Source organism: Hyla sarda, chromosome 4, assembly GCF_029499605.1.
Source record: "Hyla sarda isolate aHylSar1 chromosome 4, aHylSar1.hap1, whole genome shotgun sequence".
NCBI classification, from domain to species: domain Eukaryota; kingdom Metazoa; phylum Chordata; class Amphibia; order Anura; family Hylidae; genus Hyla; species Hyla sarda.
In genome coordinates this window covers 228,898,118-228,923,682 of record NC_079192.1, presented here as the reverse complement: position 1 = coordinate 228,923,682, position 25,565 = coordinate 228,898,118, and the positions used below count along the sequence as shown (strand labels likewise).

The window sequence follows — 25,565 nt, the reverse complement described above, 5'->3', positions numbered from 1 at the left end:
GTGCCGGACAGGCACTGGTCTGATTTCTGGAAGTGTGGCTCTGCTCATTTCTTGCTCCCTGCCTGTCAATCATGCAGATGGAAGCGAGCGCTGTGCGCTCTGTGAACACGGCCATAACCACCGCCCCCCTTCCAGGTGTCCTCCCACCCCTCACATACACTTTTACACTTCCAGAAGTGCTCCCATAGTTTTCTTCTTATTTTTTATAATATAATTGGCTCTGTGTTTCTATAACTCACTAACCTACTGATGATCAGTTCATACTGGAGGGTGCACGGCAGGCAGCATGCTCCGATGTCCCTTCTCTCTGTATGCCTTGCATAACAGAGAGGAGGGAACTCACAGCCACTTCAGACTTCAGACCTGGCTCTATCAAACCAAACAAGAAAAGTCCTTTTACCTCACCTACTTTTCCTTGGGTATAGTCGAGACGCCATCAGCTGCAGAGCATCCAACAGAGGAATCCCAGACTCTAATCTGTCATTAGGATAGGTATGGCCCCTATGATAACCCGTACCTTCTTCTAAAAGCTAAAGGTCCTGTCATCTTTGCTATTTACCCTTAAAACGCTGATTGAGTTATGGTACTATCTCAGGAGTGGGATCCCACAGAGAGAACTTCCCTATCCCAAAGGAGTAGGGCAGCCAAAAGGATGACTTCCCTGATTAGTTGCAGGAAACATGTGGCTATTCTTACTGTTGAAAACAGTTAACCCTTGCACAGCAGTTAAAATGACAGTAAGCTGATAACACTGAAAAACATGATAAAATACATTTTTATTTCAGAATCACATTACGACTCAGGCCTATAATAGAGAAAGACACCTTGGGGGACTCCAACCACCCAAACAGAGTTTAAGTAGCGAAGGTGTTACTGCTCTGGGACACATTACCACAATGCATGTTTGTCACAGCCTTTGTCCAGACGATTTTTGTTGACAATGCTATTGCTCAGATAAATACAAGTGTTTTGATATTCTCAATATTGTACAGTATTTCCTGGTACCCACTATATAATTCCCAACTCGATGTATCCATTGATCAAGTACGGTATATGACCAAGTATTTGCTCATTTCCTGTAATCAAAAATGGATATATAATAACAATGTAGAGTAATGAACAACATCATCTGCCCAACAAAGTGCCACTTAGATGACTAGAATACTGTAAATGTATTATATACCAATCAATAAAGTGCATAGTATTATAAAGACATATTTTTATGAACTCCAGCACTCTTAGCCACAATTGGTGCCATCTTGCCTCAGAGAAGCATTGAAAAGTCTTATCACCATGTCATTTTAATTAAGTCTAGAAAATGACCAAAGCCATCAAAAAAGGCACCATTTTGCTTATCAGAATTTTTCCAGCCAAAGCACCAAGCATATGAATTCCCCAATCTTAGTGTTGTAATCTACTCACTCTACTCAGTCAATGGAAAAACACTGCATGGCTCTGATAGAGAGGTCAACATAGACCTGAGTGACAATATAATGGCCCCAGCTTTTCACAGCATAGTGGTTTAAGGTCACCTCCTCACTTATTGAAAAACAATAACATTTAAGTCTAAATCACATTCAAAACAACATAGAGTAAATCGTCTAATCCAATAAACTTCTAAACCAAGAAATAATTCACATGAAGAATTAGTGCATTCCTTCTTTCCGTCCTCATTTCTTCCCCATATCGAATTCCAAATATCATTAAAAAAAAGACAAAGAGAATCCCTTCGAATTAAACTATGCTTTAGAAACCCAATTCATTCATCCAATAGAATACATTAGAGAAGCATTATACACCTTATCTCCTTTTGTAATAAACAATAGAAAAACAAGATAACTAAATTCTTCTTCAACATTTCAACAAATCAGAAGCACAACCCTTTTCTTGCTTTCCAAATCCAATCCAGTTAGAAACTGTCTATGCAAACTCCTGCACTAGAGGAACATATAAAACATCTTATACTCAATACAGTCCGATACAGTACTATAGCATGAATAACAAAGCGGCCAACCACCGCATGTATGCTTGACTGCTGTTCCATTCAAACTGCTTCTAACTGCAGTCATGCAGTAAGGAGGAATGGGAGAATTGGTTCCCCTGTTCTAGTGATATGTAGAGGCCCCAGTAGTGGGGTCATCAGTAATTTATCACTTATTCTTGTATAGCTTCTCCTCAGCAGCAGTCACTCAAAACTGTTTATGAAACTTTAATCCAATTTAGCAATATTTCATATTATAAATGTGCACCAAAATCCAAAATCCTGGGAATGTACCAATAATAACTGAACTACATCAACTCTAAAAGTTAAAGGGAACCTGTTACCAATCTCATGCAGCTCAATCGACAGGTGGACTGAAACACCAAAACGCTCTCTCTGTACAATGATATTTCATTCACTCTGGATGGCTGTGTCCTTTCAAAGGAAACATAAATATAAAGCTGTCCAGGAAAGGGTGGCTTCTCGCATAGAGATTGATAAATCAGGGCCAGCAGAACAAGGAGGGAGACACCACTTGGGACTGCCTCGATGACTCAAAGACCTGTTCCACGCTAGCCTTATTATTAGGATTCTTCTGAAAAGGCACAGCCATTAAGTGGGAATCGCATCATTGTACAGAGGGAACTTGTCAGTGTTTCAGGCCAACTGTGGATTGAGCTGCATGAAACTGGTGACAGGTTCCCTTTAAGGACCTGGCGAAATAGGAATCCAAATTGTATTCAAGACCAGAATTTTGTATGCTGGTCTTAAGGTAAAGTGCACTATTAAGAAGCGCCAACCTACAAATATCTTTGGAGCATTGTTCAGTGTACCATTCAATGATATATATGCCAGCTATAAGCTGAGGTAGAGTTCAGCTATATTATCTAATGTTATATAAAGTTAATGTTGGTCGATGGAAGGCCACTCCCCTTTCTGCTAAACCCCACCTAACTTAAAAAACTAATGAGAATGGCATAAAGAAGCTGAAAGTAGACCATTTTTGCATAAATTAGTTTTTTCTTATATATTTGACTCCTTTGAATGCCAGTTTTTTCCCATATAAATCATATTAATTTCATTTGTAAAATTTTCATTTTCCCCACAACAGTGAGTTAATTCCCAAAAATGCACAAAAAATACTTGCATGCATGAACCACTGGGAAGACTTTTAAAAGATATTATTCAAATGGTATTACAGCCCTATGAGATTATTGTATATACTGCCACCTCACCACCATTATGGCATAATTGGTACTCTGGGGAGGACTTGATTCAGTTGAAGGGCTCACCAGAGGAGAAAGAATGGGTTTTGATGGGCGCACAACACTATGATACAGGTAAACAACCACGGACATCGTATAAAAATAAAAAAAAGTGGCTTTATTATTACATAGATGATGTGTTTCGAGAGCATCTGCTCTCTTTGTCAAGTCTTATAGCAAGGTGCAGATCTTGATGCTTTATATATGTTGACAGAATTTGAAAAGGCCCAGGAAATACCGGTTGTGGTAACGTGACAGCACCCTGCACATCACATCCTGTTCACACATCGGAAGAACAGGGGGGCGCATCTGATTACAATCAAAAATACACATAATATTATGCATAAAATTATTAATAAAATTGATTCTTATAACAATTGTTGTTCCCAACATTGATGTTAAACGCTTTTTTATTTTTTAAAACCATTATAAGATTTACATATTTGGCCAAATGGTAAGCAAAGCACCTCAATTTTTCTTTTTTTCATTATAGCAATATAGCATTTCATATTTCATCTATATCTTTGTGCTAGCAGTGTGCTGATGTATTCTCCTGCTTTTGTATATTTAGTCTAGCAGTGTGCACCTGTATGCCGGGCCCATGCAATAGTTGTGCAACAGTATGTGCTGGCCAGCTTATCCTTTTTTGCATTGTGAGAAATAGCTCTAAATATAAATTCCAGCACTAAATGGACAGCATACAGTGCTGATGCAGCAGTGGATAAGGTGCTCAGTTTTGGACCATTGTGTGTCTGGGGGTTTGGAGTTCAAGACCAGCCAGGACCATTCATTTTTTTTTTTTATGATGATAAAAACATACCTGTATTGATATTTAAAAAATTATATAATAAAGTGACTCAGGGGAGTCATAACTTGAACTAATTTAGATTGTTTGCGGTTATATTTATTTCGGGGGATAGATGGTATGTTTAGAGTCCCTATGTTATGACCGCCAGGAGGTGCTGTACTGAAGGATTTATCTATTGTGAACAAACGGGGGGTTGGAGGGGAATAAGAAGTTACGGAAGGTGGAGTTTTAGTGATGTTATTGTTGATCAGGAGCGCTATTTGTGTTCTTGATGTACAGACATGGGAAATAGAAGAGGTTATAGAGTTAAATGGGATTAATTTTAAAATGTATTGTTAGTGGTTTCATTCAGTGATATCTACCACTGATAAGGCTCTGTCCCTTTGGGGTGAGGTTTAATATGTTTTTTTGGACAGAGGAAACCAGCGTGCCTATGGTCCATGGGAGCAATAAAATTGAGGGGATGGACATGGATATTAATAAAAACATTATTAGAAAGGGGTTGGTCCAGAGGAAATTGTATTATGTTTCTATTTTATTTTTTATCTGACAACTTCCAGCATTTCATTAAGACCTTTCGGCTGTAAAGTACACAGCTTGCATATCCAATACATCTCTTTGTTGTTTAGAGTCTGAATCCGGTTCAGTGTTTCTTTTGGGATTTGTTCTATAGGATGAATCGTAATAGGCATGGAGGAATTTGGTACTTCTGCTAGAGAGACTAAGTAGTTGATATCCCTTTCAGATATTGGCCCTGTGTTGATTTAACCTTAAATGGAGTGCTTGGGTGGTCCGACCCACGTATTGTTTGTGACACAAACATTCTATAACATTAACAACAAAGCTTGAATTGCAGTTAAGGTGAGGCATGATAGTGAAGGTCTCTTCCTTTTGATTGCTCTTAAACGTGATTTTCTTATTTTCAATAGATGCGCAACATAAACATCTGGACTTGCCGCACTTATATACCCCATTTTTAGGTGGATGAGACTTGAATACACTTGGATTATTTTTCTTTTTGGTGTGTCTTTTTAAATGGCTGGGGACCAAAATGTTCTTCAAAGTAGGTGCTGGGTTATTTTACTCCTGGGTTATTTTTGAGGTGTGGCTTTAATATTGGATCTTCTTGCAAAATGTGCCAATGTTTTTTAAGAACCTGTTTTATATTTTCATGGGCTGTATTATAGGTGGTAATGAAATTTGGAGTGGATGTATGTTCCATCCTTACTTCTTTTTTCTCCGGATTGGTGGATGTTACAGACGTCATCATGAGTGAGGTCTTTGGTCTTCTTAAAAACTTTGTTTAATAAACATGCTGGGTACCCTTTTTCTATAAATCTTATTTGTAAGGTTTTTATTGCTCTTTAAACATATGGTCTTGGGTCCAATTTTTTTCGAACCCGCTTATATTGGCTAAAAGGCAAGTTTGTTCACCACTTTTTAAGATGGCCACTATAAAAGGACAGGTAGCTATTTGCGTCTAAACTTTTAAAGTAAGTGGACGTGATGATTTCATCTTGCTCATGGGTGATTTCTAGGGCCAAGAACTTGATGTGATCTTCGGACCAATTAGCTGTGAGAGATAGCCCCCAATCGTTGTTGTTAATATTCTCGATTAATTCTTCAATCAGTAATGCTGGTCCATCCCATAGAATTAAGAGATTGTCTATATACAGCTTGTAGACTTTTGCATGAGTGGAAAAGAGATCTTGGGACCAGATGAATTTGTCCTCAAATTCCCCCATTACTAAATTCGCATAAGATAGGGCCACTTAAGTCCCCATTGCGGTTCCTTGTGTTTGATGATAAGTCCGCCCATTATATCAAAAGCAATTGTTTTCCATGATGAATGATGGACAAGCTAATATCTGAAAAGAGAAGAAACAGAAAAGCGTTCCGTGTGTAGGATGGCGATGGCAGGGTTGGGGAGAGGAACCAACAGCTGCTTACCAGAGAAGGTTGTGTGAGCTCACACACAACAATGGAAAGCGCTTGGATATGAACGTCCACAGCCTTCGTGAAGTAAATGTACACAGAAGGGTGACTGGAATGTGAAAGGAATTCTTTAGCGCTGGATGTATGAAAGAAGCCGGACCACGAAGATAAAACCAAGTGGTGTTTATTGTGCAAAGATGCAACGCGTTTCACTGCACATGTGCAGCTTCATTAGGCATGTCAATTAGGGGGAATCACTCAGGTGATATACCCAAGCAGATCAACCCTTTACAGGAAGAATCTTGAGTTGCAACAACAAACATACAAAAAACAATAAAGAAATCTTCACTAATGCAGCAATAGTATTATTCACAATATCCATATTAAGATATAAGACCGCATATATAAAGTGCAAGGCCATACATATAATATACAATATGCATATCACAACTATAAATAAACCATATGTATTATGATAATATAAATCCAGCATACGGACTCAGCAAAGTTAAACATTCATTTATATTAACCAAACAGAAAAAAGCAATACCATAAAATTAATTATCAATGGTGGCGATCAGAAGCAGAGCAATACAACCAATACATAAAAACACATAGAAGATAAACAACTGCATGTAAATCTGCAAGTCGCAGTCTCCATGTGAACTATGACTAATAAAATCACAACATTATAACATATGGAAATAGTAGTCATCAGGGGTTACCATAAGATTTATACTCCGTAATGCCAGCCAGGGGGAACTTCTCTCACAAGACATACCTAGTGATGCGTTGTTACATGTACGGTAAGGGGTGTGTACTGTATTGCACTAACAGGAAAAGAACTAATCTCACATGAAGTACCTCGTGATGTGTCTTGGTCAATTACAGCAGTATTAGATCCGACAGACTACAGGTAAGGTAAGATACAATTACAATAACATTAGAAGAAAAACATCTATAACTACACAAAAAGGGATGGAATTAATATTACTACAATATCTGATGCAGAACACAAACCTTCTAATATGTGGTATAATGTAGCAAAACTATACACATTATATATTAATCAGAGCGTGTTTTTTAACTATTTTTACCAGCATACTTTTACCTAGAATTTTTACCGGGTGTTCTCTACACATTCATATAAAACCAGAGGAGCCAGGGTCGCTTACTTATGTATCCAGAATGATTTGCAGTTTATTAGTCTTTGATACCTATTGGAGGCTTCAGGAGGAATATATTCTAATATAGTTCAATTAATTAAATCTGCATTCTTATTATGAGAAATATTGAAATACCTCAACACGCTATGAAGCATAAATCCATGTGCAATATTCCGTCTATGCTTATTGATCCTTGCTCTTACTGTTTGTACTGATCGACCAACATAATGTAAATTACAGCTACATGAAAGGAGATATATAGCAGATTTGGTCTCACAATTTAATTTACCTTTAACTGAAAAAGTCTTGCCAGTCTGAAATGATTTAAAGGTAGCCACTTTATTTTTAATCCAATTACAGCACAGACACCGATTTTTCATGGTTTACACCACGTGGTTTACACCTAGATGCTACATCATTATCACTAGCAGTATATAAGTTTATTAAGTCTTTCAGTACCGTATCGCTTTGGATAATAGGCCAATTCTTTTGCAAGATCTTTTTTATGCGCCATGCTTCTGAGTTATAATTAGCTATGAAGTTGAACCTAAACTTCTGTTCTATTGAGAACCTGTTTATCGATAGTAGCAGCAACTAAATCCGATAGTTTGTTATACTGTACTTTTTTATATGCTTCTGTTAAAAGAGTTTTGGGGTACCCCTTATCTACAAAACGTGTTTTAGGGATGTCGGCCTGCACTCTGAAATCCGTATCTGGTGTGCAGTTTCTACGGATATGCAGATATTGCCCCTATGGCACACCCCTCAGCGAGCTGGGGTAATGAGCACTGTCGAACTGTAAAAAACTGTTTACATCTACAGTTTTAAAATAAGTTCTGGTTGCCACAGAACCTATATCTGTTATGTAAATCTATAAATCAAGAAATTGAATTGTTGTTCTAGAGAAGTGCATAGTAAATTGTAAACCCCAAGAATTTTGATTCAATTAATGTACAAATAATTTGGCTTCTGCTTCTGACCCCAACCAAATCATTAAAAAAATCATCAATAACAGACAGAAAAAGAGAACAACATTCTTAAGAAACAAGGACTGTGCCATGATAAAGGACACAAATCACCCCATAAATAATTTAGCATAACTTGGGGCGAAACGAGTCCCCCTGGCACAGCCCTTGGTCTGACGATAAACGACATTATCAAAATTAAAAACATTATGCTCTAAAATGAATCGTATGGATTCTAATAGAAAATCAGCCTGATTTCTAGGCATACATATATCCCCCTCAAAAAAACTTAATTGCAGTAACACCTAACTCAGTATCCATGTTGGAGTAGAGGGAGCACACGTCTAGGGTCAAAAACGAAAAAGAAGGTGGTAAAGGAAGTTGCTGAATATCATAGATTAAATGTGCTGAATCTCTAAGGTAAGAAGGCAATTTTAAGACATAAGCAACTGAACCAACCCCAGCAATAATAGGGCGTCCTGGGGGGTTAACTAAATTTTTTTCTGGTAAATAATAAAAATTTGATAAAACATAACTCTTAATATTAAGCAAAGTGTGCTTCCTTCTATCAAACAAAGACTGATTAGCAGCCTTCTTGATTAATTTACAGTATAAGCCAAATAATTCAGCAGAAGGATCCGTTTGTAATATGCAGTAGTAATCTATTATCTGATAAAATACGCAGGGCTTCTTCTTTATAAGCAGTGCGGTTTAAAACCGCAAAAACCCCCTCTTTGACTGCTGGGCGGACAATTATAGAAGTATTAACCTGAGTCGTTTTGATGGCAGCTCGCTTCAATGTTGTAAGATTATCAATTTTCAACAGGCTTCTCACACAGCTCATTCAATTCTTTCATGACTATTGTATAAAATGTTTCTAAGTATCCACCTCAATGTTGTAAGGGACAGATGTAAGGGATAGATGTAAGGGATAGAACGAAGATACTGGTTTTACACTCATGTCTAACTGGAATTATTTCAGTACTTGAATCTGTTATAATGTTATCATGTATACCTGAAGGAGAAGATGCACTTGTATTTTCATCTATAAATTGATTAGATTTATATTTATTTTATTTAAAGTGGTGGATCACCGATTTGAAAAGGGTCATTTAAAGGAGTGAACACAGATTAAAAGAGATTTTGGATTGGAAGAGAAATTAAAATGTGGTTATATACAAATTAGAGAGGCTTATAAAAAGGATAAAGACAATGATAGATGGGTAGTAGGGGAGCACTTAATTATGGATTATATTATGGACCCACTGATCACTAATAAAAGGAAAGTAATGGGGAATATATACAAAATGATTGTTATCAGTAAGGGGGAGACTCAAATTAATAAATGTAAAGGGAAATGGGAAAAACATTTAGGGGAGATAAGTAGAGAAGCCTGGTTGAAATGGAAAAAACAATAATTGTGCGACAAAATTGAAGAAAAAACGCCATTTTGTAACTTTTGTGGGCTTCCGTTTCTATGCAGTACATTTTTCAGTAAAAATGACACCTTATCTTTATTCTGTAGGTCCATATGATTAAAATGATACCCTACTTATATCGGTTTGATTTTGTCATACTTCTGGAAAAAATCATAATTACATGCACGGAAATTTATATGTTTAAAATTGTCATCTTCTGACCCCTATTACTTTTTTCTGTGTATGGGGCGGTATGAGGGCTCATTGTTTGCGCCGTGATCTGATGTTTTTGGTACCTTTTTGTATTGATCGGACTTTTTGATATAAAAAGCGACCAAAAATATGTGGTTTGGACTTTGGAATTTTTTTGCGCGTACACCATTGACCCTGTGGTTTAATTAATTATATATTTTTATAGTTCGGACATTTACACACGCGCCGATACCAGATGTGTTTATATTTATTTTTATTTACATGGTATTTTTTTATGGGAAAAGGGGGGTGATTTGAACTTTTAATAAGGAAAGGGTTAAATCACATTTATTAACTTTTTTTTACACTTTTTTTTTTGCAATGTTATAGATCCCATAGGGGGCTATAATACTGCATACACTGATTGCCAGCACTGTTCACTGTAAAAGCCATAGCTTTGCAGTGATCAGTGTTATCGGTGGTCGATTGCTCAAGCCTGCATCTCAGGCTTGGAGCAATCAATCGCCAAAGGAACACGCCAGAGGACCTCCGCTCGTGTCCCAGCTGATTGGGACATTGCATTTTCACTGCGGTGGTCCCGATCAGCCCCAGTGAGCAGCCAGGCAGCTTTCACTTTCGTTTTGGACGCTGCGTTCAACTTTGAACGCCGCGTCTAAAGGGTTAATAGCGCACGGCACCGCGATCACTACCGCGCGATATTAGCCCCAGGTCCCGGCTTCAGATACATGCCGGGACCAAACCGATATGACGCGTTACCCCGCGTTATATCGTGGGAGCCGGCCAAGGACGTAAATATACGTCCTTGGTCGTTAAGGGGTTAATAGAAGTAATTTACAAATCTGTTTAACTTTATGGAGCCAGTTGATATATACAAAAAAGTTTTTTCCTGGATAACCCCTTTAAATGAATGTAAAGAGAACACGTGGTAAACATTCTAGGTAAAAGTATGCGGGTAAAATTTTTTTCAAAAACACACCCTGATTAATATATAATGTGCATAGTTTTGCTACACTATACCACATATTAGAAGGTGTTCTGCATCAGATATTGTAGTAATATTCATTCCATCCCTGTTTTGTGTATATGTGTTTTATATATATATATATATATATATATATATATGTTTTTCTTTATTATTATTGTAATTGTATCTTACCTTACCTGTAGTCTGACGGATCTAATAATTCTGTAATTGGCCAAGACACATCATGAGGTACATCACGTGAGATTAGTTCTTAGTACACACCCCTGACCATAACCTGTAACAATGCATCACTAGGTATGGTAACCCCTGATGACTACTCTTTCCGAATGTTATAATGTTGTGATTTTATTAGTCATAGTTCACATGGAGACTGCAACTTGCAGGTTTACATGCGGTTTTGCGTCTTCTATGTGTTATTCTGTATTGGTTTTATTGTTCTGCTTCTGATCACCACCAATCATTATCATTATAATGATAATTATTTATTTTTATGGTATTGCTTTTTTTCTGTTAGGTTAATATAAATGAATAGAACCAAGAAAAGGGAAAAACCACTTGAAAACGGACCATATGTAAAATAAAATAAATTTTATTTAGGATAATTCAAAAACATATAAAATACAAACACAGCGTGGAAAAACAAAGGTGGGAACCAGGGAGCAGGGGGAGACAATGAAGGGGGTAAAGAAATAGTCCAGGTGTGCTAAGCAATGGTGCAAAGAGACAAGTATATCAAAGTGAAATTGAAAAAATCATATACACATAAGGCACATATAAGGGCAACATTGCCTCATTAATAAATAAATGTGCACGTGTCAAATACAGTACAAATCACATGAATAAAGTGCCAAAAGCGTACAAAATAGATGGATAAGACAAATATAATTAAAAAGCACACAAACCGGATCACAATGAAGACCACATGTAATGGTGGCATGAATCAATGAAACTCCCTCCACTCCCCAGTTACCCACCAGACCTCCAACGCGTTTCACCCAGCGGGGCTTTGTCCAGGAGTGGTGGGCAACTGGGGTGGGGTACCTTATGTATGCACAGCCGGCCAATCACAATAATTACGCAGATTGAGATAGTTACCTGAACGCCAATATGCACTCCGGTGCCATTATTGTCCTCCACCGCCGCTATACTACGCCACTTCCAGGTATGCTAGGTGGAATGGTAAAAGGGCCACGGCAAAATGGCCGCTTTGTAAACCCTAGAGGAAAAAATACTTGATGGCTCCAAAAATATGGCCGCCGCGCATGGGCAATTTGTCAAGTGCTGTATAAGCACAGTAGACCCTGGGAAAATGGCCACGTACATACAGGAAGAAGGGCTACATAAATATGGGCGTCCCATATAAGTGAACTAGTGTAATTAATCCCAAAATTTTATATAAATATAGCAGCGGTAATTGTAAGGAGGACTAAGGTGCAGGAGTGCATGTTATAGGCAAAAAATTCATGCATAAAATGAGTATATATACATATAAAACCACATAGGAAGAATAATAAATTCATAACAACAAATGAGGGAGGTAAAATACGGGAATGTATTGATATACCCATAATAACAATAATAATAATAAATTAAATAAATAATAAAGTGACTAAAAAAAAAGTGAAACAAAAAAGGAAAATATGAATATAAATACATATATATTGACAGTGAATGTGCTAAAAAGATGTGTATGGGAAAATGTAATTTGATATAAAAAAAATAAAAAAGTGAAATGTGTAAACGTAAGTATATGGATGCATGCATTACACCTACATATATACAGAAATGCACTAAAAATGATAAAAATCAGTGTTGATGCTGAGGTGTGATGAATGTGTAAACCCCGGCAGGTGAATTAATGATGAGTTACATGATGCTAGTAATAATGGTGTAAAATATATGAGTAAGTATGTGCAACCTGTAATTATGTTGCACATACTTACTCATATATTTTACACCATTATTACTAGCATCATGTAACTCCTCATTAATTCACCTGCCTGGGTTTACACATTCCTCACACCTCAGCATCATCACAGATTTTTATCATTTTTAGTGCATTTCTGTATATATGTAGGTGTAATGCATGCATCCATATACTTACGTCTACACATTTCACTTTTTTATTTTTTTATATCAAATTACATTTTCCCATACACATCTTTTTAGCACATTCACTGTCAATATATATGTATTTATATTCATATTTTCCTTTTTTGTTTCACATTTTTTTTAGTCACTTTATTATTTATTTAATTTATTATTATTATTGTTATTATGGGTATATCAATACATTCCCGTATTTTACCTCCCTCATTTGTTGTTATGAATTTATTATTCTTCCTATGTGGTTTTATATGTATATATAGTCATTTTATGCATGAATTTTTTGCCTATTACATGCACTCCTGCACCTTAGTCCTCCTTACTATTACCGCTGCTATATTTATATAAAATTCCCCCTAATTGACATGCCTGATGAAGCTGCGCATGTGCAGTGAAACGCATTGCATCTTTGGACAATAAACAGCATATGGCATTATCTTTGTGGTCCGGCTTCTTCCATACGTCCAGCGCCGTATAATTCCTACCATCCTCCAGTCCCCCTTCTATAGACAAGCAAATAGGAATTCTTTTTCTACATTTGCAATACTGGGGTCCTTTTCCAATATGTTTTTGATACAGGATAAGCCTATTATGTGCCTTATATTAGTGTATAAGGCTGCAACATCAAATGTTAAAGAATAATTCGGTACCCATGAGATGGGTCTCAGTAGTAGAATTAATTTGTCTTAATTTTTCAGGTAACTTTCCAAGTTTTGTACGTGATCTTGTAGAAGCAAATCTAGATACTGTGAAACATTGGATAGTAAACTATTTGTGCCTGCAATAATGGGTCGGGTGGGGGGTGCAATGGGGTTCATATGGAGTTTCGGAAGGTGATAGTAATATGGAGTGGATGGATGGGTTATGGTTAGAAATGTCTTTGTTTTCTTGGTAGTATGTTGTTTTGTAAAGCTCCTTCTAGGAGATTTTGTAATTTAGTCTGTAAATCTTTAAACGGGTCACCTTCAATGATCCTATAGTAATTAGTTTCACCCAGAATATTGAGCGCTTCATTATTGTAATCTTGGTAATCCAGCAAGAATATCCAGCAAGAGTGGATAACCAATTCAGAATCATTCCTCAGTGTTTTTAATGCTCTTCTTTTTTTTTTGTATGCGAGTTGTCCCTCTTTGTTGTCACCTTTTGGATTTATCTTTATAGAATCCAAATCTTTTGCCACTAGGTCATGGAAAGTCTTAATAAAATGACTTTGGCTGAATAGGGGATAGAATTTGGAGGGGCATTTTATATTGGGAAGTTTTTCTATTATTTTCCGACAGGCACCTACTTTGAAGAACATTTTGGTCCCCAGTCAATTAAAAAGACACAGCAAAAAGAAAGATAATCTAAGTGTATTCAAGTCTCATCCACCTAAAAATGGGGTATATAAGTGCGGCAAGTCAAGATGTTTATGTTGCGCATCTATTGAAAATAAGTTAAATACGTTTAAGAGCAATCAAACGGGAGAGACCTTCACTATCAAGTCCCATCTTAACTGCAATTCAAGCTTTGTTGTTTATGTTATAGAATGCTCATGCCACAAACAATATGTGGGTCCAACCACCCAAGAACTCAATTTAAGGTTAAATCAACATTGGGCCAATATCTGAAAGGGATATCAACTACATAGCCTCTCTAGGCACTGTCATGAAGAACTACCAAATTTCTCCATGCCTATTACGATTTATTCTATAGAACAAAACCCAGAAGAAACAACGAACCGGATACAGACTCTAAACAAGAGATTTAGTGGATATGCAAGCTGTGTACTTTAAAGCCGGAAAAGTTTTTAATGAAATGCTGGAAGTTATCAGATAAAAAATAAAATAGATACATAATAGAATTCCCTCTGAACCAACCCCTTGCTAATAATGTATTTATTAATATCCATGTTCATCCCCTCAATTTAATTGCTCCCAAGGACCATAGACACGCTGGTTTCCTCTGTCCAAAAAAAAAAACATATTAAATCTCACCCCAAAGGTATAGATCCTTATCTGTGGTAGATATCACTGAATGAAATCACTTACAATAAATTTTAAAATCTATCCCATTTAATTCTAAAATCACCTCTATTTCCCATGTCCGTACATCAAGAACACAAATAGTGCTCCTGATCAACAATAACATCACTAAAAATCCACCTACCGTAACTTTTCATTCCCCTCCAACCCCCGTTTGCTCACAATAGATAAATCCTTACAGCACTTCCTAGTTGTCATAACATAGGAGCTCCAAATATACCATCTATCCCCCGAAATAAATATAACCACAAACAATCTACATCAATTCAGGTTATGAATCCCCTGAGTCCCTTTATTATATATATTTTTTTTAAATATCAATACAGGTATGTTTTTATCATCATAAAAAACAAAAAATGATTACATAGTCCTGACTGGATTTGAACTCCGAAACCCTAGACGCACCATGGTACAAAACCAAGCCCTTTATCCACTGCACCACCAGCACGTTAATTTATTTTCATTAAAGCTGACATTTATATCTAGAGCTACGTCTTATAATGGTTTTAAAAAATAAAAAGGCATTTTATGTTAAATATATGTAAAAATATACTGTTTTACACCAATGTTATAAACAACAATTATTATAAGAACCGATTTTATTAATAATTTTATGTATAATGTTATGTGTATTTGTGATTGTAATCAGATGCGCCCACCTGTTCTTCCGACTAATGTGAACAGGATGTGATGTGCATGGTGCTGTTACGTCACCACAGCCGGTATTTCCTGCACCTTTTTTCAAATTCTGTCAACATATATAAAACATCAATATCTGCACCTTGCTATAAGACTGGACAAAGAGAGCAGATGCTCTCGAAATGCGTCGTCTATGTAATAATAAAGCCACTTTTTTTTTTATACAGTGTCCGCGGTTGTTTACCTGTACCGTAGCATTGTGCGCCCATCAAAACCTGTTCTTATTCCTCCGGTGAGCCCTTCAATGGAATCAAGTCCTCTCTGCAACCTCCGTGTTCCGACAGTTCCGGGTGTTGGCTGCAGCGCATATTGCAACTGAAACATGCGATAATAGGTGTTGAGCTCTAAGCCCAACACATTCAGGTACGTGGGCATTTAGCAAAGTAAAAGAACCTAGTTGTGTTGCCCGCCACCACAGCGCCACCACTGTTTTTCGCTCCTTATTAGTGTTTAGCGGCATAGGCCATATTCGAATTCGCGATATTTCGCGAATATATGGACGAATATTCGTCATATATTCGCTAAATTCGCATATTCGTAATATTCGCGTTTATTTTCGCATGTGTGAAAATTCGAGTATACGAAAACTAACATATGCGAAAATTAACATAAACCATAATTAACATAAGTGAAAATTCGCAAATGCGAACATTTGCATATGCAAATTTTCGCATATGCGAACATTCACACGCCAGTCTCACACAGTAGTATTAGAGCCTTCTTTACACCACACAAGCTGGAACCAGAGAGGGATGGTCACTGTGAAAAAAAAAATTACAAAAAAAAAAAAAATAAAGGAATATTCGTAATTACGAATATATAGTGCTATATTCCCGAATATTCGCGAATTCGCGAATATGCGATATTCGCGAATAAAATTTTCAATGCGAATATTCGCGAGCAACACTACTCCTTATCTGCCCTGCATAATTGGTATTCTACAACATTATATTTGGCCATGCAGAAAAGTTTAGCCACTGTGGCAACAAATCTCTGTCTTATCGGATCCTTACTCCAAATACATATGCGACCTCCATCAGCACCAGACACTGGTGGGGGATTTTAATCCTTTAGATTTTCTCCAGGTCTCACCAGTTTGGGCACCTTAGCAGTGAGTGAAGGCCACTATTGTTGCTCCCCATCATTAACCCTTTAAATTCTGTGATCAGTGCCAATCAGGGTGTCTAAAGTATTAAGTCACATGCTCAGGTAACGTATCGGATCCCCATGGTTGCTGTAGTCTTTCCAGCTAAAATGGTGGAAAAGGGTCCCCTTACCTGCCTCCAGTCGCCAGATTAATGCTCTGATGATGCAGCCTGGTAGAGCCAGGCAGTATCAGTGGAGCACCTATCTGACTGTTAAATGCTAGCAAAAGCAAACCATTTAACAGTGAATGCAATCTTTTTATTGCATGTAAAAGTCTACTCTAAGGACTTGAAAAGTGTAAAAATTTTTTTTTTTATGAAAGCTCTCATAAAATATAAATTCACCCATCTTTTCCCATTTTACAACAATAAAGAAATAAAAATAAGCAAATTTAGTATCACCATGTGTGAAATTGTGTAAATTATTAAAATATCTTGAATATGATCCTCAGCAGTGAAACCATAGAAAATACCAAACGCAAAAAATGCTGATTTTTGGTCACATCATATATCAGAAAAAAAAGAATAAAAAGTCCCATCAAAACAAAAGTAGTATTTTACCCCGCCAGAAGAGGACTTTGTTAAAAAAAAAAGTTTGACTTTATTTTAAGTGGTACAATAATAGAAAAACAATATAAATGAAGCATCATTTTAATCTCATTGACTGACAGAATAAAGAAAATATGTCATTTTTACCGTACAGTGCACTGTTTAAAAACAAACACTCCTAAAAGTGGCAAATAATACACTTTTGGGTTTCACTGTATATTTTATGGTAAAATGAAAGGTGTCATTACCAAATTATCATTGGTAATGCAAAAAACAAGCCCTCATATGAGTTTGCGGATGAAAAAAATAAGAGTTCTGTCTGGTATATATGGGAGGAGGAGGAAAAAATGAAAACGCAAACATGAATATTGGCTGTGTCCTCAAGGCCAAAATGGGCCGTGTCCTTAGGTGGTTAAATCTTGTCCAACCCTTTGTTATATGTTGAAAGCATGGTCTAAAACTGAACAAATTATGAGGGTCAACGGTTGTTCTCCATGGACGCATAACAAACTCCAGGGGTTTGAGGTGTGGGAAAAATTGGGTATCTAGTATATAAATTAAATCTCTACTAATGCATGGCTAAAAGAATTTAATTAGTTATGCACTAAATATCCTCATTCCCCCAGGATTCTTTATAGTTATATACAGTTAAAACATGCTTGGAGCACACAGCTCCATATCTTTAACCTCTTAAGGACCCAGGGCGTATGGATACGCCCTCACACCCTGGGCCTTAAGGACCCAGGGCGTATCCATACGCCCTGGCGTTTTCCGGTCTGTGCTGCGCGTCGGGAAGAGATCGGAAGCGGATGCCTGCTGAAATGCTTCAGCAGGCATCCAGGGCAAACGCCGAGGGGGGCCATGTAGGCCCCCCATGTCGGCGATCGCCGCAAATCGCAAGGGAAATCGCCCTTGCGATCTGTGGCGATACCGGGCTGATCGGGTCTCTGGGACCCGACCGCCCGGTAATTTCGCATGATCCCGGCTGTCACAGACAGCCAGGACCATGCTAAAGTATAGGAGCGAGGTGGCAAGCCTGCCACCTCCTCCGATCCCCTGCAATTCTTCGGTTAGTTAACCGACCAATCGCAGGTGGGGGGGCGGTTACTTCCTCCCGCCCTGCCCGGCCCCTGGAAGTCCGGAGAGGACGGGAGGAAGACCGGATGACGATGCGGGGGACGGGGGAGTGCTGGGGACCGGCCCCGGTACTTACCTCGTTCCTGAAGACCAGGATCCCGGTGATGAAGACGGCGACGGCGGCGGCGACAGGTGAGTTGATCTTCAGCCGCGGTCGGGCCCTTTACAGCAATGCACGTCGCCGTAAAGCGACATGCATTGCTGTAATGGGACCCTGTAAACTACAACTCCCAGCATGCCCAGACAGCCCTTGGCGTCTGGGCATGCTGGGAGTTGCAGTTTTGCAACATCTGGAGTTCCACAGTTTTGGGACCACCGTGCCCTTCCAGATGTTGCAAAACTACACATCCTCAGCATGCCCTTACTGTCCAGGCATGCTGGGAGTTGTAGTTCTGTAACATCTGGCCCTTCAGATGTTGCAGAACTACAACTCCCAGCATGCCTGGACAGTTTTGGCATACTGGGAGTTGTAGTTTTAAAACATCTGGAAAGGCACAGATTGGGAACCACTGTATTAGTGGTCTGCAAACTGTAGTCCTCCAGATGTTGCAAAACTACAACTCCAAGCATGCCTGGACAATTTTGGCATACTGGGAGTTGTAGTTTTGCAACATCTGGAAGGGCACAGATTGGGAACCACTGTATTAGTGGTCTGCAAACTGTAGTCCTCCAGATGTTGCAAAACTACAACTCCAAGCATGCCTGGACAATTTTGGCATACTGGGAGTTGTAGTTTTGCAACATCTGGAAGGGCACAGATTGGGAACCACTGTATTAGTGGTCTGCAAACTGCAGTCCTCCAGATGTTGCAAAACTACAACTCCAAGCATGCTGGGAGTTGTAGTTCGGCAACATCTGGCTCTAAAGATGTTGCCGAACTACTGCTCCCAGCATGCCTGAGAATGTTTGGGAGTTGTGGTTTTGCAAGCTGGAGGCACACTGGTTGGGAAACATTGTCTGTTTCCTAACTCAGTGTTTCCCAACCCGTGTGCCTCCAGCTGTTGCAAAACTATAACTACCAGCATGCACTGATAGACTGTGCATGCTGGGAGTTGTAGTTTTGCAACAGCTGGAGGTCCCCCCCTGTGAATGTACAGGGTACATTCACATGGGCAGGGGGCTTACAGTGAGTTTGCGATGCAGCAAATTTTGCGCGGCAGCTCGAACTCGCAGCGGGAAACTCGCTGTAACCCCCCGCCCATGTGACTGTACCCTAAAAACACTACACTACACTAACACAAAATAAAATAAAAAGTAAAAAACACTACATATACACATACCCCTACACAGCCCCCCCTCCCCTCCCCAATAAAAATGAAAAACGTCTGGTACGCCACTGTTTCCAAAATGGAGCCTCCAGCTGTTGCAAAACAACAACTCCCAGTATTGCTGGACAGCCGTTGACTGTCCAAGCATGCTGGAAGTTTTGCAACAGCTGGAGGCACCCTGTTTGGGAATCACTGGCATAGAATACCCCTATGTCCACCCCTATGCAAATCCCTAATTCAGGCCTCAAATGCACATGGCACTCTCACTTTGGAGCCCTGTCGTATTTCAAGGCAACAGTTTAGGGCCACATATGGGGTATCGTCGTACTCGGGAGAAATTGCCTAACAAATTTTGGGGGGCTTTTTCTCCTTTCACCCCTTATGAAAAGGTGAAGTTGGGGTCTACACCAGCATGTTAGTGTAAAAAAAATAAATTGTTTACACTAACATGCTGGTGTTGCCCTATACTTTTCATTTTGACAAGAGGTAAAAGGGAAAAAAGCCCCCCAAAATTTGTAATGCAATTTCTCCCAACTACGGAGATACCCCATATGTGGGTGCAAAGTGCTCTGGGGGCGCACAAAAAGGCCCAGAAAGGAGAGTGCACCATGTACATTTGATTGTTACAGCGGTTTTGACAAACGCAAAAAAAACAAAACCCCACATGTGACCCCATTTCGGAAACTACACCCCTCACGAAATGTAATAAGGGGTGCAGTGAGAGTTAACACCCCACTGGTGTCTGACATATTTTTGGAACAGTGGGCTGTGCAAATTAAAAATGTTGTACAGCCCACTGTTCCAAAGATCTGACAGACACCAGTGGGGGGTAAATGCTCACTGTACCCCTGGTTACGTTCCTCAAGGGGTCTAGTTTCCAAAATGGTATGCCATGTGTTTTTTTTTTTGCTGTTCTGGCCCCATAGGGGCTTCCTAAATGCGACATGCCCCCCCAGCAAAATTTGCTCTCAAAAAGCCAAATATGACTCCTTCTCTTCCGAGCATTGTAGTTCGCAGGTAGTGCACTTCAGGTCAACTTATGGGGTACCTCCATACTCAGAAGAGATGGGGTTACAAATTTTGGGGGGTATTTTTTGCTATTAACCCTTGCAAAAATGTGAAATTTGGGGGGGAAACACCCATTTTAGTGCTTTTTTTTTTTACGTATGCAAAAGTCGTGAAACCCCTGTGGGGTATTAAGGCTCACTTTATTCCTTGTTACGTTCCTCAAGGGGTCTAGTTTCCAAAATGGTATGCATTGTGGTTTTTTTTTTGCTCTCCTGGCACCATAGGGGCTTCCTAAATGGGACATGCCCCCGAGCAAAATTTGCTCTCAAAAAGCCAAATATGACTCCTGCTCTTCTGAGCATTGTAGTTCGCCCGTAGGGCACTACAGGCCAACTTATGGGGTACCTTCATACCCAGAAGAGATGGGGTTAAAAATTTTGGGGGGCATTTTCTGCTATTAACCCTTGCAAAAATGTGAAATTTGGGGGGAAACACACATTTTAGTGAAATTTTATTTTATTTTTTTACATATGCAAAAGTCGTGAAACACATGTGGGGTATTAAGGCTGACTTAATTCCTTGTTACGTTCCTCAAGGGGTCTTGTTTCCAAAATGGTATGGCATGTTTTTTTTTTTTTTGCTGTTCTGGCACCATAGGGGCTTCCTAAATGCAACATGCCCCCCAAAAACCATTTCAGAGAAACGTACTCTCCAAATCCCCTTGTCACTCCTTCGGTTCTGAGCCCTCTACTGCGCCCGCCGAACACTTTACATAGACATATGAGGTATGTGCTTACTCGAGAGAAATTGGGCTACAAATATAAGTATACATTTTCTCCTTTTACCCCTCGTAAAAATGCAAAAATTTGGTCTACAAGAACATGCGAGTGTAAAAAATGAAGATTGTGAATTTTCTCCTTCACTTTTCTGCTATTCCTGTGAAACACCTAAAGGGTTAAAAGGCTGACCGAATATTATTTTGAACTCTTTGGGGGATGCAGTTTTTATAATGGGGTCATTTGTGGTGTATTTCTAATATGAAGACCCTTCAAATCCACTTCAAACCTGAACTGGTCCCTGAAAAATAGTGAGTTTGGAAATTTTGTGTAAAATTGGAAAATTGCTGCTGAACTTTGAAGCCCTCTGGTGTCTTCCAAAAGTAAAAACTCGTCAATTTTATGATGCAAACATAAAGTAGACATATTGTATATGTGAAAAAAATTCAAATATTTTGAATATCCATTTTCCTTACAAGCAGAGAGCTTCAAAGTTAGAAAAATGCAAAATTTTCAAATTTTTCATAAAATTTTCAAATTTTTCACCAAGAAAGGATGCAAGTTACAAATTTTTTTTACCACTATGCTAAAGTAGAATATGTCACGAAAAAACAATCTCGGAATCAGAATGATAACTAAAAGCATTCCAGAGTTATTTATGTTTAAAGTGACAGTGGTCAGATGTTCAAAAAATGGCCGGGTCCTAAGGTGTAAAATGGCTGGGTCCTTAAGAGCTTAAACTTAACTTTGAAAAATCGTTTACCCGTATTTCTCGTATAGGCAGAAAGGCTGGTTTACCATATATGCCGGCGTATAAGGCGACTGGGCGTATAAGACGACCCCAAACTTTTCCGAAAAAAAGTCCGGGTTAAAAAGTCGTCTTATACACTGGAATATACAGTAATTTTATATATAACACATAAATTGTTGTTAGCAAAATTCTGGGAAGGCTTTCCAGTCCTTCGTAAGGTTAAGAAAAAAAGAAAATGTAGGGCCCATAACTGCTGAACAATGAAAAGGTGTCCTAACAATGGTCCCTAAACTATGTATCAATGAGTCTGGTAGATTATTGCAAATATTCTTGATACACAGAGTCTACTGGACTCTTGATAGGGTATGTGGCAGACACTAGATGTCCAAAATGTGGGGCAGAAACAGCTGACCTTCTAAACGTTTTTGGAAATGTAATAACAAAAGATGGTTATAGGCAGATACTGTATCAACTCGTTCATGATAGATTTTCAATTCAATTACCGTATATACTCGAGTATAAGCCGACCCGAGTATAAGCCGAGACCCCTAATTTCAACCCAAAATCCCAGGAAAAGTTATTGACTCGAGTATAAGCCTAGGGTGGGAAATACCTCATCCCCCCCTGTCATCATCCAGACCCGTCATTAACATCCTCATCATCATCCCCTTGTCATCATCCCACACATCCCCCCTTCATCATCCCCTTATCATCCCACACATCCCCCCCTTCATCATCCCCTTGTCATCATCCCACACATCCCCCCTTCATCATCCCCTTATCATCCCACACATCCCCCCTTCATCATCCCCTTGTCATCATCCCACACATCCCCCCTTCATCATCCCCTTGTAATCATCCCACACCCCCCCTTCATCATCCCCTTGTCATCATCCCCACCCCCCTTCATCATCCCCACACCCCCCCTTCATCATCCTCTTCTCATCATTCGCCCTCAGTGGTCTTCAACCTGCGGACCTCCAGAGGTTTCAAAACTACAACTCCCAGCAAGCCCGGGCAGCCATCGGCTGTCCGGGCTTGCTGGGAGTTGTAGTTTTGAAACCTCCGGAGGTCCGCAGGTTGAAGACCACTGCGGCCTTCAACATGCGGACCTCCAGAGGTTTCAAAACTACAACTCCCAGCAAGCCCGGGCAGCCATCGGCTGTCCGGGCTTGCTGGGAGTTGTAGTTTTGAAACCTCCGGAGGTCCACAGGTTGAAGACCACTGCGGCCTTCAACATGCGGACCTCCAGAGGTTTCAAAACTACAACTCCCAGCAAGCCCGGGCAGCCATCGGCTGTCCGGGCTTGCTGGGAGTTGTAGTTTTGAAACCTCCGGAGGTCCGCAGGTTGAAGACCACTGCGGCCTTCAACATCATCCAGCCCCCTCTCACCCCCCTTTAGTTCTGAGTAATCACCTCCGCTCGGCGCTGGTCCGGTCCTGCAGGGCTGTCCGGTGAGGAGGTCGTCCGGTGGGATAGTGGTTCCGGGCTGCTATCTTCACCGGGGGCGCCTCTTCTCCGCGCTTCCGGCCCGGAATAGAGCCGTTGCCTTGACAACGACGCATCTGCGTCGTTGTCAAGGCAACGTGACTATTCTGAGGCCGGGCCCGAAGCGCTTAGAAGAGGCCTCCCCGGTGAAGATAGCAGCCCGGAACCACTATCCCACCGGACGACCTCCTCACCGGACAGCCCTGCAGGACCGGACCAGCGCCGAGCGGAGGTGAGTACTCAGAACTAAAGGGGGGTGAGAGGGGGCTGGATGATGTTGAAGGCCGCAGTGGTCTTCAACCTGCGGACCTCCGGAGGTTTCAAAACTACAACTCCCAGCAAGCCCGGACAGCCGATGGCTGCCCTGGCTTGCTGGGAGTTGTAGTTTTGAAACCTCTGGAAGTCCGCAGGTTGAAGACCACTGCGGGTGGGGGAGTTCACTCGAGTATAAGCCGAGGGGGGTGTTTTCAGCACGAAAAATCGTGCTGAAAAACTCGGCTTATACTCGAGTATATACGGTAACTGCAAACCCGCTATGTTGTATATTGGCCTATGTTTAACATCCTAGCACCAGTTGATTTGAAAACATTTGTTTTCCCACAGGAGAACCCCTTTAATTCTGCAGTCTCTCTATTCTACAGGGGTGGGTATGGTAGGTTTAGTCGGTTTTACTTAATGGGTAGTAGTGTTGCTCGCGAATATTCGCAATTCGAATTTTATTCGCGAATGTCGCATATTCGTGAATTCGCGAATATTCGCGAATATAGCGCTATATATTCGTAATTACGAATATTCTTTTTTTTTTTTCACAGTACACATCACAGTGATCATCCCTATCTGCTTTCAGCTTATGTGGTGTAAGAAGGCTCTAATACTACTGTGTGAGACTGGTGTGCGAATTTTCGCATATGCGAAAATTCGCTTATGCTAATTTTCGCATATGCGGATTTTCACTTATGCTAATTTTTTATATGCAAATTTTCGCATATGCAAATTTTCGCATATGTTAATGTTCGCATACGCGAATATTTGCATATGCGAAAATAAAACGAGCATATTACGAATATGCGAATATTCGCGAATATGCCGAATATTCGTCCATATATTCGCGAACATTCCCGAATTCGAATATGGCCTATGCCGCTCAACACTAATGGGTAGGAAATATTAGATAAACAGATTTTGTTCCTAATTATGAAATGTTAGTGGTATTAATACCTGGCAATAGGCATGGTAACAATTATTGGCAGGATGGTTGAAAATGAATGTTCAAAATATGTTTCATTCCAAAAAAAAAATAAAAAAAGAATACTTTCCGTTTTCGGTATACACCGATTTAATGACATAAATCATGTTTCGTTCAGATATATAGTTCGCTCGAGAAGTTTGCAGTCAATGAAAAGTCCTACTGATACAGCTTTGAAAAAATGCTGTATTTGTATTACTTCTAAAAGTTTAAATACATTGACTAAACAAAAAACACTGACAAGTGAAGTGAATAACATTGATTACCTTATGACAATAGCTCTTGTCAAGGGGCGGAATATATTAGGCAGCAAGTGATCAGTCAGCTGTAGAAGTTGATGTATTGTAGGTAAACATAAGGATTCAACTCTTTCAGGGGCCAAATTGTGATTGTTAAATCATTAGGTCAGAACATCTTGAAAACAATAAGTCTTCTTGGGTATTCTGTATGCAGCAGTTGGTTCCTACCAGAAGTGGTCCAAGGAAGGTTAACAGGGTCCTGGCTACCTATAACTCATTGAGTTACTGTAGCATAACTTGCTGGAAAAAAAACTAATGCTGGCTTTGATCCAAAGCCTGTTATATATGACAGAGAGTACAACATGTCCCTATAGACTCTTGTTTACTGTTAGA

At 39.4% G+C, this 25,565-nt stretch overlaps 1 long non-coding RNA gene across 1 annotated transcript in view; it reads left to right on the top strand.

Moving 5' to 3' along the window:
- The first annotated feature begins 316 nt into the window (after positions 1-316).
- Positions 317-25,565, top strand: part of LOC130369036 (uncharacterized) — a 92,545-nt gene continuing 67,296 nt past the window's right edge. The window contains exons 1-2 of the long non-coding RNA XR_008892649.1: positions 317-492; positions 15,733-15,928. This is a non-coding gene — a long non-coding RNA (uncharacterized LOC130369036). The remainder of the gene's footprint in view (positions 493-15,732; positions 15,929-25,565) is intronic.